The sequence below is a fragment of the Microcaecilia unicolor genome, chromosome 1, assembly GCF_901765095.1.
Source record: "Microcaecilia unicolor chromosome 1, aMicUni1.1, whole genome shotgun sequence".
NCBI classification, from domain to species: domain Eukaryota; kingdom Metazoa; phylum Chordata; class Amphibia; order Gymnophiona; family Siphonopidae; genus Microcaecilia; species Microcaecilia unicolor.
This window is the reverse complement of record NC_044031.1, coordinates 580,126,184-580,141,628: the sequence shown is the minus strand read 5'-3', so window position 1 is coordinate 580,141,628 and position 15,445 is coordinate 580,126,184. Positions and strand designations below refer to the sequence as shown.

General features: G+C 46.6%; 1 protein-coding gene across 4 annotated transcripts in view; it reads left to right on the top strand.

Annotated features, from left to right (window-relative positions):
* The first annotated feature begins 7,066 nt into the window (after positions 1-7,066).
* Positions 7,067-15,445, top strand: part of ZHX1 (zinc fingers and homeoboxes 1) — a 137,644-nt gene continuing 129,265 nt past the window's right edge. For all 4 annotated transcript variants that reach the window (XR_003943796.1, XM_030218713.1, XM_030218704.1 and 1 more), the window contains exon 1: positions 7,067-7,196. The gene's annotated coding sequence lies outside the window, so the exon portion shown is untranslated. The remainder of the gene's footprint in view (positions 7,197-15,445) is intronic.

The following is a 15,445-nucleotide window of genomic DNA, read 5'->3' as shown; positions in this document are numbered from 1 at the left end:
TACAAGCAAAAAGCTTTGGTATTGTCACCTGGCACACTGCATATCCAGTCCTTTCAGCCATCATCTTTTTCCCAGTTCTTGCTGTAACGTTTTCCATACTGTGCCCACTTTCCCATGATGACTATTCAGTAATGGAATATCAAGATGTTCTTGTTCACGTGTTGGCTCTACTGCGGGACTTGCACGGCAATCAGTAAACAAGCTCTGGTAAACATAAGGACAAAAAGATCATTAGCTAACCATAATCCACAAATATTTATGTAATCCTGTTAGGTTGGAGATTACAAGAAGAGTTGGGGATTACAAGCAGAGTAAGTTCGCTGGAGAGAGTCCCTGCGTGGGAGGAAGCCCAGACCAAGGGGAGTAGTTTTGAAATAAAATGCAAACAGAGAGTGCCCTGAGACTGAAGAGTGACAGAGTGAGGAGACTGGAAGGGGATAAGAAGGAGTCTCTGCCCTTTAGAGGGGTCGTTGGCTGCATAATGGCCCCTGCCACTGACTTGAAGGAGTAAAGGGGAATCCCAAACAGGAGAAGAGAGAACACTGGTTGTAAAGAAGAGTTGTGATTCAGCGAAGCACCACATGGTGGGGGAGAGCAGCTATGGGGGGGGGGGGGGGGTGGAGGTAAGACCCAGCCAGGGAGTGCCCATCCCAGAATCAGGGTGGATCCAAATTGAAGGTCACCATGGAGGAAGATCAGGCCACAGGGGGCCTGGACCTGAGAAACTGAGAGGAGCATAGCCTTTGAGACACTATTCTCTGGGATAGGCATGGATAGGAGTCTGTAAAAAGTGTACATAGAATCCGCAAGCACAAGAAGAGATATAAAGTCTACAACAAGCTCTGTGCCTTCTTTGCTCCTGTATAAAAAGTGTATACAGTCCTGCTGAAAAGGGTCCGTAAATATATTCAAAGGAGGAGAATACAGAAGTTCCCCTGGGGAATATCTGAAGGATTGAGGTTTTAAAATACTTGCATTTAATGTTGGAGAGGTGACATGGTTTGATATTCCTGTTTTTACTGAGCTGAAGATTAACCAGTTTGTTTGTTTCATAAGCTGACTCCAGTGTGATTTTAAGTGTCTCCTGAACCTGAGGGGCACCATCCTGGAGCTGGGACACCCACCCCAGCCTGAACTGTTCCCACAGTTCTGTTCAGCAACAGCACATCATTACCTTGGGCACTGAACTGTTTGGTGCCACAGGGATCCATACTGTCTCCCATTTTATTTAATACCTACCTCAAGCCTCTACATCTGTGCTGATAATGTACAACTACTCAAATTGAACCAGATCTACCCACAGCTCTGAGTAAACTGACTGCCTGCCTAACTGCAACTCAGGAATGGGCAAACAACTACAAACTCTGCCTGAACCCAACTAAAACAGAGATTTGTTGGGTACCTAACACAAGTAGACAAATAACTGATTTTTTAAAAAAGACCTTTTGGAAAGTATGAACTCCTCCTAAAATCACAGGTGAGGAATCTTGGGCTACTGCTAGACTCATCACTCACTCTGATCCTGCAAATTTAAACAACCTTCAAAAATTGTCTCTATCACCTCGGGCAGCTATGAAATCTCTCTCCGTATATTGAAAAGACAAGTCTGGCCACAGTGCTCCATGCCATTACAACATCATGACTAGACTACTATAATGCCCTGTACATTGGCCAAACCAAAAAATTTGTATCGGCTCCAACTAAATGTGGATAAATTCAGAATGCTGCAGCATGACTGATAAAAGGCTGCAAGCGCTGTGACCACATCACACCCTTCCTGCAAAAACTTTTGGCTACCACTACCTTACAGGGCTAAATTTAAAACACTATGTTTGATGTTCAAGGTCCTCAGACAAAATGGTCCAGAGTATTTAAAGAGTGTTAACCTTTGACTCACATTTGAGACCTCTAATGTCCTCTCAAGGATCATCACTATCTGTACCCTTGTCAAAAGCAATTGTACAATGTGATAGCGACCAGTGATCCTTCTCAGGAGCAGCCCCCACACTCTGGTATTTACTTCCAGAGGGGCTAGAATAACTCAAGACTACCTTTACTTCAGGAAGCAGGTGAAAGCCTGGCTCTTCTCCCAAACCTTTAATACAGACTGACTATGCATTTAGTCTGCACCTGGACTAGCTTGCTACATACACTGTACTTTAGATTAGTTCCTTATTTTATTTATCTGTTTCATTTGTATCCCACATTTCCCCACCTATTTGCAGGCTCAATGTGGCTTACATAATACCATAAAGGCATTCACCTAGTCCGGTAGAAAAACAAATACAAGGTGATGGAGTCGATTATAGATACATGTGGTTAGGTACAATGGGGATTGAGGAGAGGAAGGTTAAATAGTGTCCATTATTATGGGGATTGAGGAGAAGAGATTATGTAGTGTCCAATATGATCTTTGGTTTTGCTGTGTTGCAGTGTGTAGATGGTTATGTTGGGTCAGTGGGGAATGCCTTTTTTGAACAGGTTGGTTTTTAATGCTTTCCTGAAGTTTAGGTGGTCATATGTGGTTGTCACAGCTTTTGGTAGTGCATTCCATAGTTGGGTGCTTAAGTAGGAGAAGCTGGATGCATAGACTGCTTTGTATTTATGTCCTTTGCAGTTTGGGTATTGAAGATTTAGGTATGTTTATGTTTCTGTGTGGAAGGTCTATAAGGTCTGTCATGTAACCTGGGACTTGGCCATAGATGATTTTGTGGACCAGGGTGCAGATTTTGAAAGTGATGCGCTCTTTGATTGGAAGCCAGTGCAGTTCTTCTCAGAGGGGTTTGGCACTGTCGAATCGTGATTTGCCAAATATCAGTCTTGCTGCTGTGTTCTGGGCGGTCTGAAGTTTCTGAGTTGTTCTTTGCATCCCGCATAGATTCCGTTGCAGTAGTCTGCGTGGCTTAGTACCATTGATTGTATTAGGTTACGGAATGAGACTCTCGGGAGGAAAGGTTTTACTCGTTTAAGTTTCCACATTGAGTGGAACATTTTCTTTATTACGGAGTTCACATGGCTTTCAAGCGTATGATTGCGGTCGATTATGACGCCGAGTATTTTCAAGTTGTCTGATATAGGGAGAGTATGTTCTGGAGTGGTTAAGGTTGTGGGTTTGTATGTATTGTGTTGAGATGAGAGGATGTGTTTTTTCTGTGTTCAGTTTCAGTTGGAAAGAGTTTGCCCATGAGTCCATGATGTTCAATCCAAGTCTGATTTTATTGGTGATTTCTGTTAGATTGTGTCTGAAGGGAATGTATATAGTAACGCCGTCTGTGTATATGAACGGATTGAGGCCTTGGTTAGATAAGGATTTGGCCAGTGGGATCATCATTATGTTGAATAGTGATGGTGATAGTGGTGATCCTTGAGGTACTCCACAATCTGCTTTCCAAGGTGGTGCTATGTTTAGGTTTGATTTCACTTGGTATGTTCTGGTAGTTAGAAAACCCTTAATCCAGTTAAGTATGTTTCCAGTAATCCCGAAATGATCTAAGAGTTTTAACAATATATTGTGATTGACTATGTTGAATGCGCGCGACATATCGAATTGGAGGAGGAGTATGCTGTTAACTTTGGCTATTTCTTGCTTGAATTTGGCCATGAGAGTGACTAGCACAGTTTCGGTACTGTGGAGGGGGCGAAATCCTGATTGTGATTCGTGTAGTATTGAGAACTTGTCCATGTAGTCAGTGATTTGTTTGGTCACCATGCTCTCCATCAGTTTGACTGCTAGTGGAATAGATGCAACTGGACGATAATTAGCAAGTTTGGTAGTTTTTTCTTGGTGTTTTTCGGGATTGAGGTGAGTAGAATGTTGCCATGCTTCTCTGGGAAAAGACCTTGTTGGAGCATGTAGTTTAAGTGGGAAGTGAGGTCTGTTAAGAAGCGGTCCCAGGCGGATTTTAGTAGGTGGCTGGGGCAGGTATCCATTTGGCAGTGGGTGCTGGAGAATCTTTTGATCGCCTGGGTGACTGTTTCGATGGTGAGGAGTGTGAAATTTGACCAAGTTCGGTCGACTGGATGTTCTCCAGGGTTTGGGTCCAAGCTGTCGATGAAGTTATCGGTGTCAGTATTGACCTGGGGTAGCGTTTTGTGTAAATTTATGATTTTTTCTTAGAAGTACATAACTACATAAAGAACTTGCCTTGAGTTTAGCTAACCATCTAATTATCCCAACTGACTCTGTACCATGCATCTTGTTCCTATCATATATCTGCACTATATGATTAGCTGTATTGTAGAAAATCATTCACATATCTATAGTAGTTGAATGTTCTAATGCATGCTTATTAGGTGTATTATTAGTATTATGCTAACATTGTATTATATCTTTGGTATTTGAATTCCAGTGCTGTTAAATGTCTTTTTCATACTGTTTCACAGTAGTTCTATTATGTTTTAATTTATTGTATTTATGTTTATACTTGGTTATTTTACTATTGTTATGCTGTTAAAATAAGTTATAACTTCCTTGGGGCTGCCTGCAGGCTACAATTTACTTAAAATTATAGTGCTAAAATATAGGGTTTACCAGTCAGTACCCTCCTTTCCTTAAAATCGCTAGCTGGCAACCTCGTGGCCCTAAGACTCCCACATGGGACATTTATCATTCACTAGAATTAAATTTGTAGGGGTATATGCTCTTTTTTTTTTTTTTTTTTACTTTGGGCTCTTGGCATGTGTACCTAGTTTGCCTATGCATTAATCCTGCTCTGATGCAATACCCGCCCCTTTGAGAGAGTACTCAGTGAAACTAGTGAAGATGTTAGGGCAAGTGCAGTATACAGCTGTCTCATAGCTCCTCTATCCCATCTGCTCCATCCAGCTTAGAGGCACCAACTTCTTTAGGGGAAATAGGTAAAAGCTGGATCCTCCTGCTCTTCACAAGTCTACTTTAAACAGTATGCTGATTAGAGAATGACACGGGGACAAAGTTTGTCTCCGCCCCGTCCCTGCAGGTTCTGTCCCCATCTGCAGAAGCCTAGAACACTTATGAATTTATATTTAAATCTTTTTATTAAAATAGAAAAAAGGAACAATATGCTGCGCAACTGTTGTGTATAAATTACAAATAGAGAACAATAATAACCACTAGTAAAAAATAAAAAAATAAAAAAGCCCGTTTCTCATTGAAATGAAACAGGCGCTAGCAAGGTAATCACTTTCTGCCATTAATGTTTTTAAGGGAAGTTCCAGCTTCCCCCCCCCCCCCCCCTTCCCAGTTCCAGGGTCATTGTCCCTCCCTCCCAGTTTCAGGCCCCCTACCTCCGAATTTTAAAAGTCATCCTGACTTACCTTGTCGGGGTTACGGCGCCTGGCAGCAGTGGTAAAAAGCGTGCCGGCTTGGCACTTCAGTTTTCTCTTCTCTGTCTCTCAGCTCTGGTCCCACCCTCATTTCCTGTTTCCGCAAGGGTGGGACCAGAGCTGAGAGAGAAGGGAAAACTGAAGTAAGTGCTGAGCCTTCATGCTTTTTACGGTGCGAGGTAAGTCAGGATGACTTTTAAAATTTGGAGGGCGGGTGGGAGGGATGATGACCCTGAAACTGGAAAGGAGGGGGGCCCCTGGCATAGGGAGGGGGGCTGGATAATGACCATGGAACTTGGAGGGAACGAACTTACAGTGCCCCCTCTGAGGGTGGGGCACTGAGAGCGAGTGCGAGGCCTGTGGTTGGTCCCTTCTCCTTCTGATGTCACATTTCTTTCCCTGGCAACTATACAGAGTTCCCTAGAGGACGGTCACGGGATGAATACGAACCCTATGACTACTCATGGCTTCACTGCCATGGAGTCAGCTTCAGAATGTTGGAGGTGCAAATTATTACATAGATAAGCAGCTATATAACCCTTCTTCCCACCACCCTCTACCCTTCCAACAACAGGTAATTTCTACTGAAATTGGGTGGCGGAGCAGGTGGGAGGAAGAGGGGTTGGTGGTTGGGAGGCTTGGATAGGGGAGGGCAGACTTATACGGTCTGTACCAGAGCCGGTGATGGGAGACGGAAATACTGCTGGGCAGACTTATACGGTCTATGCCCTGAAAAAGACAGGTACAAATTCAAGATATGAGTTTATCTTGGGCAGACTAGATGGACCATGCAGGTCTTTTTCTGCCGTCATCTACTATGTTACTGCACTAAGGAATCCTAATTCACACTGTTAAAAATGTCTAGGGCTATAAAGTACAACCTGTTCTCTATGACCTTGAGGGGAAAAATATGCCCTATAAAGTAGTTATTTTTTAATCTGTGGATAAATAAGAAATCAACAATCTGAGAATTCAATATAGCTCTCCTGTCTTCTACAGTCCTTCCTGGAATAGAAGTTGTCTTCTTAGAAGATGTGCTGGTAGCAGGATCTACAGGATAGTTGTGGCCAGTACGTTTGCTTGTTTTTCCAAAAAATCAAAATATCTTTGTAGGGATCACTTAAACATAAATAACAGTCCAGTTCATTAACAGGCTTCAAAGAAGAAAATGACAGGGGGACAAAGTTTGTCCCCATCCCCGTGCCATTATCTAATGCTGATTCGGCCTTAAGTAACACTATTGTACTCCCTGTCACATTATAGAACTCGAGCACTGTGGCGGTGCGTAGCCGAAAGTCCACAGAGAAGCAAGTAGCAACTGGTGAAGGAAAATTTCCTTGCATTTGACTTCCCTACTGTCGCAGCCCTTTATATGGGCGAAACCACGCTTTATACAAATCAATCCATTCATCCTCGTGTGCTTCTGCTGAGAGGCCACTGCCCCCCCTATCCGAGGCCGGCCCAAGTCTCGCTTGTGTGCAGAGAGTGGCCGGTCCGGTTAAGGAGCGGATGAGGGGAGCTGTGCGTTTGTGATGTCTAGGAGCAGGACTCGGTGTGTCTTTGTTTGGTAGTTTAACAGACTGACTCAGGCCCGCTTTCCCGTATCTCCTGGCACGCAGCGGGCCCTTGCTTGCCCCCCCCCCCTTCCCCTCCCCCAGTCCCTGCATTTGAGGGCATATTTTTCTTCACTTTTGTGCGATATACGTTGAAAAAAAAATCCAAATACAAAAGAGCAAAGCGATGTGGTTTTGTGAGTAAACGTTAACAGCTAGGTTCAAAGTTCACAGTTCGTATACAAACCTTTCCCCTCCCCCTTCACGAAAAAAAGTGCAGTTTGGAAATGCAAGATGGCGGCTGGGCAGTGATGGGAGGACGGCTCCGAGCACTTCAAGGTACATGTCGGCCGAGCCTTTAGCTTTATTGGGATTACCAGCTTTTCAGTAAGCGTTTGGCAGCTGTTCGGTCTGTTCAAGAGGGTGTAGCCTAGGGATAAAGTACGTTCCCCGGGGTTTCCAGCTTCAGCACGGAGGCTGGAAGGGAAGCGGTGGGGGTCCCGGCCCGCCGGTGCCGCTCCACCCTTCCCATCCTTTGTCTGCTTGGCGGTTCGGCGGTGTAGCCGGCTGTGCGGGTGGTGCCGAGTTAAGTTTCTTGGCGTGGCTGATGCTCTTCCTAGACGTGGCTTCTTAAATTTTTTAAAGCAGGGCCGGACGGCCTTTTACTAGCCACTCAGGTAAGGTTGCCCTCTCGTCGTCCTCCTGCTTGCCACCTGGCGTCGCTCTGATCTTACTTTGTGTTGTGGCAGCTCTCACCTCAAGTACCCCTGCCAAGTGCCTTCCTTCTCGTCTTCCGTTAGCCTCAGGGCTACTACACTGCTCTTTACCTCACAAATCCACACTAACGCTCCTCTCTTCCTGATTTAGACCCGCTCAGTGCTACTCTTGAATTTATTCCAACCGTTGAACCCCCAGTTTACCCCCATTTACTCTCTTTTAATCAGTCATCGTCGCTCCTTCTTTTCGTTACTTTGTTAACCCCTAACTGTTGCGTTTAATGTTGTCCCCCCACCTCTTTCCAGGTTTCCGCCCCATCCTCTTTCTTCCCCCGTGTCCTACTATGTAACTGAATAAGTTTCAGTGGCCTATGTTTTACGCATGGTGCGGTTCAGCGTCTTTAGTGCTGCAACAGGGTAACAGAGCCTGCTGCTCCTTGTTCAATTTAAAGTTACTTATCTGAATGAAGGATACTGGGAGCTGCAGTGCAGAAGAGATTACTGTGGGAAGGGGTAAAATGGGAACCGGCTGAAAAGAGAAAAGGAGTAAGTGAGATGGAAGAAAGGGGGAGAGAGAGGAAGAATAGAAGCAATCAGCTGGGTTGGGGAGTTAAAGTTGGATGAAGCACCCCATGAACTAGTGAAGAACTAGAAGGAGAAATATGGAAAGACAGAATGGAGCAGAAAGAAAGATGAGTTGGGCTGTGGAGCAGTGACCTCCATCTAGTTGGGTGTCATCAAACTCTAACTAGCTGTGGGAAATAGATAAAACTAAGATCTCAAATACTTTCCACTTAAAAGAGCCATTGGACCTGCAACTTCTGAGAGAGCTAGAGGATATGACTTTTACCCATCTTAGTCAAGCCATCCGCCTAACCATCTTAGTAGCGTGCAAGTGGCTTCAAAGCCAGATCTGCTGGATATAATGCATTCCATCTTAAAAAGAACTCTCAGATCTGCAAGATCTGGCTTTTATCCAACTTAGTAGTACTGGATCCAATGGCATTCAACATTGAAGGAGCTGCATGACCTTCAGCTTTTGAGATTCAGAGGATCCGGCTTTTACCTTAGTTGGATGCACTGGATCTGATGCATTCCACATTAAAGGAGCTGCCCTAAGATGGGTAAAAGGTGGATCTTATTCAGCTCCTTTAATGTGGAATGCATCAGATCTGGCTCTCCTAAGATGGATACTACATAAATATACTTGATCTTACTCATCATACTTTATGCTATGAGTTTATCTTGTTGGGCAGACTGGATGGACAGTTCAGTCTTTATCTGCCGTCATCTACTATGTTACTATGGGTAAAAGCTGTGGCCTCCATTTCTCCCATAAGATGGCTCTTTTTAAGGTGGAATGCAGCGAATCAGGCAAATCCAACTTTTACCTATTTCCTAGCTGTGGGGGTCACCAGGACAGGTTGGGAAAGCCCTCATTTTAATATCAGCAGGATAGGGAGAGAGAAAAAGCACTGGATGAGAGGCTAGCAAAGAGAATAAAAAAGAGAAAAATGAGAAGATTGTAAAGAAGGCATAAGTAGATAGACAAACATGGAGGAAGCAAAGAGAGAGAATAACCAGACAATAAATATAACCAAATTGAAAAACAGCATGTAGATAGATGCTTGAAAATATGATTGGGGGGGGGGGGGGGGGGGGGCTGTTTCGTTTGTTCTTTAAAACTTACTACTCTTACATTCAGTTAAAGATTGAAGGTCAAAACTGTAAGTCTCCACTATATAATCTTCAAGAATCTGATTATAACTGGAACAAATGTATAATGCATTGAACCTCTGTTCTTAATGTACAGAAAATATTTTTAAATTTTTAAGAGGAAAAAGACTTAGGGCCCAATATTCAGCCAGCAGTGATCAGCGTTTTGGTGACCACTAAAAAATTGCATAATACCAAAAAATACAAAAGAAATAAACTGTTATCAAGATTCATATATGTGTATAGAACAAGTAGAGACATCCATGGTATGTGTGTATATGTGTATAATATAAAACAATGTATCTAAAAGAGATCACCGTATAAGACATGAATATTGAGTTTAAAATATAAGTCGTCACATAAGACATTTCCATAAATGTAGGCTCTTGTAACCATAATGTTTTATATTTTTATCATTTTGCTTTATTGCTAGATGTTTTAATATGCTATTTTATGTTTGTTTTATATTTTTATCATTTTGCTTTATTGCTAGATGTTTTAATATGCTATTTTATATTTGATTTATATTTTAAACTCAATATTCGTCTTTTGTGGTGATCTCTTTTAGATACATGATTTTGTTTTGAGTCTGTTATACTTTGAATAAAGCATCTGATGTGAACTCTTTGAGCCCTTTGGACGTTTTGTAGATAGTACTTGGTCAAGATCACACATGAGACTGCTCCAATAGTTGGGAGGCGAGGATAGTGGAGGGCAGACTTATACGGTCTGTGCCAGAGCCGGAGATGGGAGGCGGGACTGGTGGTTGGGAGGCAGGAAATACTGCTGGGCAGACTTGTACGGTCTGTGCCCTGAAAAAGGCAGGTACAAATCAAGGTAAGGTATACACATATGAGTTTATCTTGTTGGGCAGACTGGATGGACCATGCAGGTCTTTTTCTGCCGTCATCTATGTTACTATGGGGCTCATTTTCAAAGCACTTAGACTTACAAAGTTCCATAGGTTACTATGGAACTTTGTAAGCCTAAGTGCTTTGAAAATATGCCTCTATGTTACCCACATTAAACCTGGAAATTCAATGCTGGGGCCAGGCCTAAGCACTGGCATTGAATTTCCAGGTTTTCAAAGCTGGTTAAGTGCGATATTCAGCACTTAATTTTCTGTGGGTTACCTCATAAAGATAGGACTGACTTTTGTGTGGTCCTATTTATGTGGTTAACCTGGCTGGTTAAGTGGTGAATATCGGCAATTAACCGGCCAAGTACTGACTCTGCCCACATAGTTGCCAGTTTCAGTTTGGCGCTAAGTGGTTTAGTGCTGCTGAAAATTAGCGGTTGGCCCCAAACTAGTGATTTAACCAGCCAGGAGCCATTTCTGGCAGTTCAATTGCTTTGAATATTGACCCCTTTGAAATTAACCATAAGCAAAAGGAGTTTTAAGTTTATGGTGGTATTAAATCACTAGTCTCAAAAATCTCCAAGTAATAAGTTAATTTGATTCATTCAAAAACAGTACTTATCTTGCAATAGTAGTAGACAGACAACCCAAATGTCTTTTCAAGAGGACACATGCCCTATGTAGGCTGTTTAGCCCAAAGATTGTATCATGGGTTATATTTAGAGAAACATTAACTTCCTTGTCATCAAGCAGATGAATCCATTACGAATGGGTTGTGTCCACCTACCAGCAGGGGGAGATAGAGAGCACTGAAAACCATAGTGCCTCTTGGCCAGCTAGCTCCATCTGCCTCCCAGTATTCTCTATCTCCCCAGCAAGGTTGGACGCAGCTTATTCAGCTCCTTCAGAAATCTGCCTGGGGTGGCTCCTGTGCTTTTGCCAGTTGTAGCAGGAATGTTGTGGCTGGTGGTGCCCACTTTAAAGGCACATAGGTTAGCCCTTTCCCTGCCTTACCCGGCCCCCGATGTGGATGCTGGCACATTGGTTCGTCCTTTCCCTGCCTTTCCCACCCTCCTGAACCTCCGGAGTGCCTCTGTAGCTGTTGCCTCTAACTTTCCTCACAGCGTTTAAAAAAAAAACCGCGACACGCTTTTTAGCACTGCGATTCTGAGGCTTTCTTCTGTCTCTGCAGCGTGACCGGAGCTCTGGGACTCGGTCTGGTGTCCTCCATGGAGGGCCCACGATCGGGACGTTTTTTGGCGCAAATTCGCCATTTTGAATTTTCCGCCATTTTCGGCGATGGCTACGGAGCTTGTTAAGCGCTGTTCATGTTGTGGCAAGCGCAGATCCGCAGCGGGACTCTATAAATCGTGCTCTTCAGACGTCAAGGCCGGCCCGAGCATGGCAAGCGATGTTTCTTCCCGCTCGGTGGAGTTGGCAGCGGGTGCCATCTTGGATGCGCCGCATGGCTCAACCCTCGCAGGTGCGGAGAGGTCTGAGGCTGGAGGGGAGCCTCGGATGGAGGCTACCAGAGGAGCTGCTTACCCCGGATTGAAACTGGGAGGCCAGGGTGAGCCTTTCTCCTCTGAGTTTGTGTTGCTTTTACATAAAGCGTTCATGTTAAAAAGAGCTCTGCCGCAGATGTCTGACTCTGCGTTGATACCTGGTTCCCCTCCGGTGGAGACTGGCCTGGGATTGCCATCGTGCGTTTTTTTCCCCCCCAGACAGCTGGCCGCAAGACAAGCGCAGAAGGGTCAATTCTCCTTCAGAATGTGGCGCACCCCCTTCCCCCCTCGTGGTCGGGCTGTGGGGATTCTGAGGGGTCTGGCAGGCCTTCGTGGTCCGAAGAGCCAGAGGAAGGTGTAGGATTGCCACTGGATCCAGATGATCCCACTGCGGTTAGGATTTTCCACCGCGAGGAGCTGCCAGCGCTTATTTCTGATGCCCTGCAGGCACTCTCTATTGAAGATGCTCGAGCCTTTCCTTTGCATGACTCCATCCAAGAGCTTATTTCGGCTCAATGGGCTGACCCTGAGGAGCCTTTGAAAGTTGCCAGGGCAATGGGGGCACTTATACCCTCTTAGTGAGGAGCACTTGGCATGCTTGGCCATGCCTAAAGTGGATGCCCTAGTCACGGCTGTGACGAAGAAGACTACCCTCCCTGAAGGACATGCAGGATCGGTGTCTGGAATCAGAAATGAAGCGGTCCTTTGAGATTTCAGGCCTAGCCTTACGGGCATCTGTGTGCAGTTGTTATGCTGCTTGAGCCTGCCTCGCTTGGTTGCAACAGGCAGTGGAACAGCCCGGAGATGGAGCGGAGCCCCTTACGGAGGTGGCACCGCAGATGGAGTCAGCCTTGTCATTTTTGGCTGACGCCCTCTATGATCTGGTCAGAGCTTCGGCTAAACAGATGGCTGTGGAGGTGGCCGCTTACCGCCTTCTATGGCTACGGCATTGGGTAGCTGACATGGCCTCTAAGCAAAGGTTGGTGAAGTTGCCCTTCCAGGGACTTCTGCTATTTGATGAGGAGTTGGAGAAAATTGATAAAGGCCTGGGGGATGCTAAACCCCAGCGCTTACCCAATGATAGGCCGCAGCCTTCTTCCAAGGGTTAGGCGGTTCCCTCCTCTTCCAGACCTCGCTTCCGTGAAGCTCGAAGGTACCGCCCGAGGCGTTCTGCTGTTTACTTCATGTGCCCGCTTTCAGCAGAGGAACTCCTTTCGCTCAGACAAACGTTCTGAAGCGGCCGGCTCAAAGCCTGGAGTTCATGGGTGACCCTCTCAATGATGGTGCGCCGGCCCACTCCTCGATTCCTGCAGTTGAAGGACGTCTTTCCCTCTTTCTCAAGGAATGGGTCAAGATTACTTCAGATCAGTGGGTTTTGGACCTGATCAGAGATGGCTACAGATTAGAATTCAATGCCTCGGTGAGAGACGTGTTTGTGGAGTCCCGATGCGGCTCTGCCGTCAAACGGGTGGCTGTAGAGGAGACCTTGCAAGGCTTGTTGCACCTCAGGGTGGTGGTCCCTGTGCCTCCTGCCGAGCTCGGCTACGGCCGTTACTCTATTTACTTTGTGGTGCTGCGAAAAGGAGGATCTTTTCGGCCCATACTCGACTTAAAGGAAGTCAACAAGTCACTGAGAGTGCGGCATTTTCGCATGGAAACTCTGCGCTCTGTCATTGCGGCGGTTTAGCCAGGAGAGTTTCTCATGTCTCTGGACCTGGAAGAAGCCTACTTGCACATTCCTATTTAGCCCCCGCACCAACGGTTTCTCCGGTTTGCGGTGTTTGGAAAACGTTTCCAGTTTCAGGCCTTGCCTTTTGGCCTCACCACAGCTCTCCGAACCTTTTCCAAGGTAATGGTGGTAGTAGCTGCCTTTCTCAGGCGAGAGGGTATCCGGGTTCACCCGTACCTTGACGACTGGCTCATCAGAGCGGACTCTGTAGAAGAGAGTCATCATGTAACAGCCAGAGTGGTCTCAGTACTTCAATCTCTGGGCTGGGTCGTCAATATACCCAAAAGTCACCTGACCCCCCTCTCAATCTCTAGAATATTTGGGGGTCCGGTTCGACACAGCCTCGGGGTTTGTCTTTCTACCCAAACAAAAGCGGTGCAAACTTCAGAACCAGGTCCGTCTGCTCCTGAAGATACCTCGTCCACGAGCTTGGGACATAGTCCAGCTGTCGGGGTCGATGACGGCCACCTTCGAAGTGGTGCCATGGGCGAGAGCGCACCTGAGACCTCTGCAGTGTTCCCTGCTTCAACGATGGGTCTCCAGTTTCTCAGGATTACCAGCGCAGACTCACATGGCTCCCTGCGGCCCGACTCAGTATGGAGTGGTGGCTCTCAGACAGTATGCTGTGGCGAGGAATGCTGCTAGTGCTCCCCGATTGGTGCCTGGTGGTAACAGATGCCAGCCTGAAGGTCTGGGGAGCACATTGCCAGGGAAGGCATGCCCAGGGTCTCTCGACATCCGAGGAGTCGGAGTGGTCCATTAATCGCTTGGAGTTAAAAGCGATATTCCAGGCGCTTCTGGCCTTTCACACGACCCTGGAGGGACTAGCTGTAAGAGTTCTGTCAGACAACACGACAGCGGTGGCCTACATAAATCGACAAGGCGGCACTCAGTGTCAAGCACTGGTCGCAGAGGCTGCTCAGATATGCCACTGGGCCGAGCTACATCTGCAGGTTCTGTCAGCAGCTCACATTGCAGGTCAGAGCAACGTGCAAGCCGATTATCTAAGCAGGTATCAAATCGACCCAGCGGAATGGGAACTGGCAGACGAAGTGTTCCTTCAGATCTGTGCCAAATAGGGGACGCCCGTAGCAGATCTTATGGCGTCAAGCGCAAATGCCAAAGTCCCATGCTTTTACAGCAGACGGAGAGATCCTCGCTCGGCGGGGTTGGATGCCTTGGCTCAACCCTGGCCTCAGGGCCTCCTGTATGTGTTCCCTCCTTGGCCCTTGATAGGGCAAGTACTCCTGCGGATTCGGCTTCATCAAGGAGAGGTGGTTCTCATTGCCCCGGATTGGCCCAGGCCATGGTATGCGGACCTCCGGCGGATGCTGGTGGAGGATCCCCTTCCTTTGCCTCTGGTACCGAACCTGTTGTCACAGAGGCTAGTAGCCATGGAGGACGCCTGCCGCTTTGATCTTACGGCATGGCTATTGAGAGGGCGCATTTGAGAGACAAAGGGCTATTCCAAAAAGGTCATCTCCACTCTCCTTCAGGCCCGCAAGCGTTCCACTTCCGTTGCCTGTGCTCAGATTTGGCGCCAGTTTGAGGCTTGGTGTGCTGCTAAAGCGATTACACCCATGCGGGCTTCTGTCTCGCCGATACTTGACTTTTTGCAGGATGGTTTACAAAAAGGCTTGGCCTATAATTCCCTGCGTGTTCAAGTGGCAGCCTTAGCATGTTTTCGGGGGAAGGTGGCTGACCTCTCCCTGGCTGCTTATCCGGTTGTGGCACGGTTTCTTAGAGGGGTGCTTCGGCTCCGTCCTCCCGTGCGGGCTCCGTGTCCGGCCTGGAACCTGGGATTAGTTTTAAAGGCCCTTCAGTGTTCGCCCTTCGAGCCGCTTAGGCGAGCTTCAGAGAAGGATGTGACCCTAAAGACGGTCTTTTTGGTGGCCATTACATTGGCGAGATGGGTGTCTGAGCTCCAGGCGCTGTCCTGTTGAGACCCATTTCTGCAATTCTCAGACTCCGGAGTTATGGTACATACAGCGCCTTCCTTCCTGCCTAAAGTGGTTTCAGCGTTTCACCTAAGCCAGCCTATTTTCCTGCCCTCCTTTTCTAGA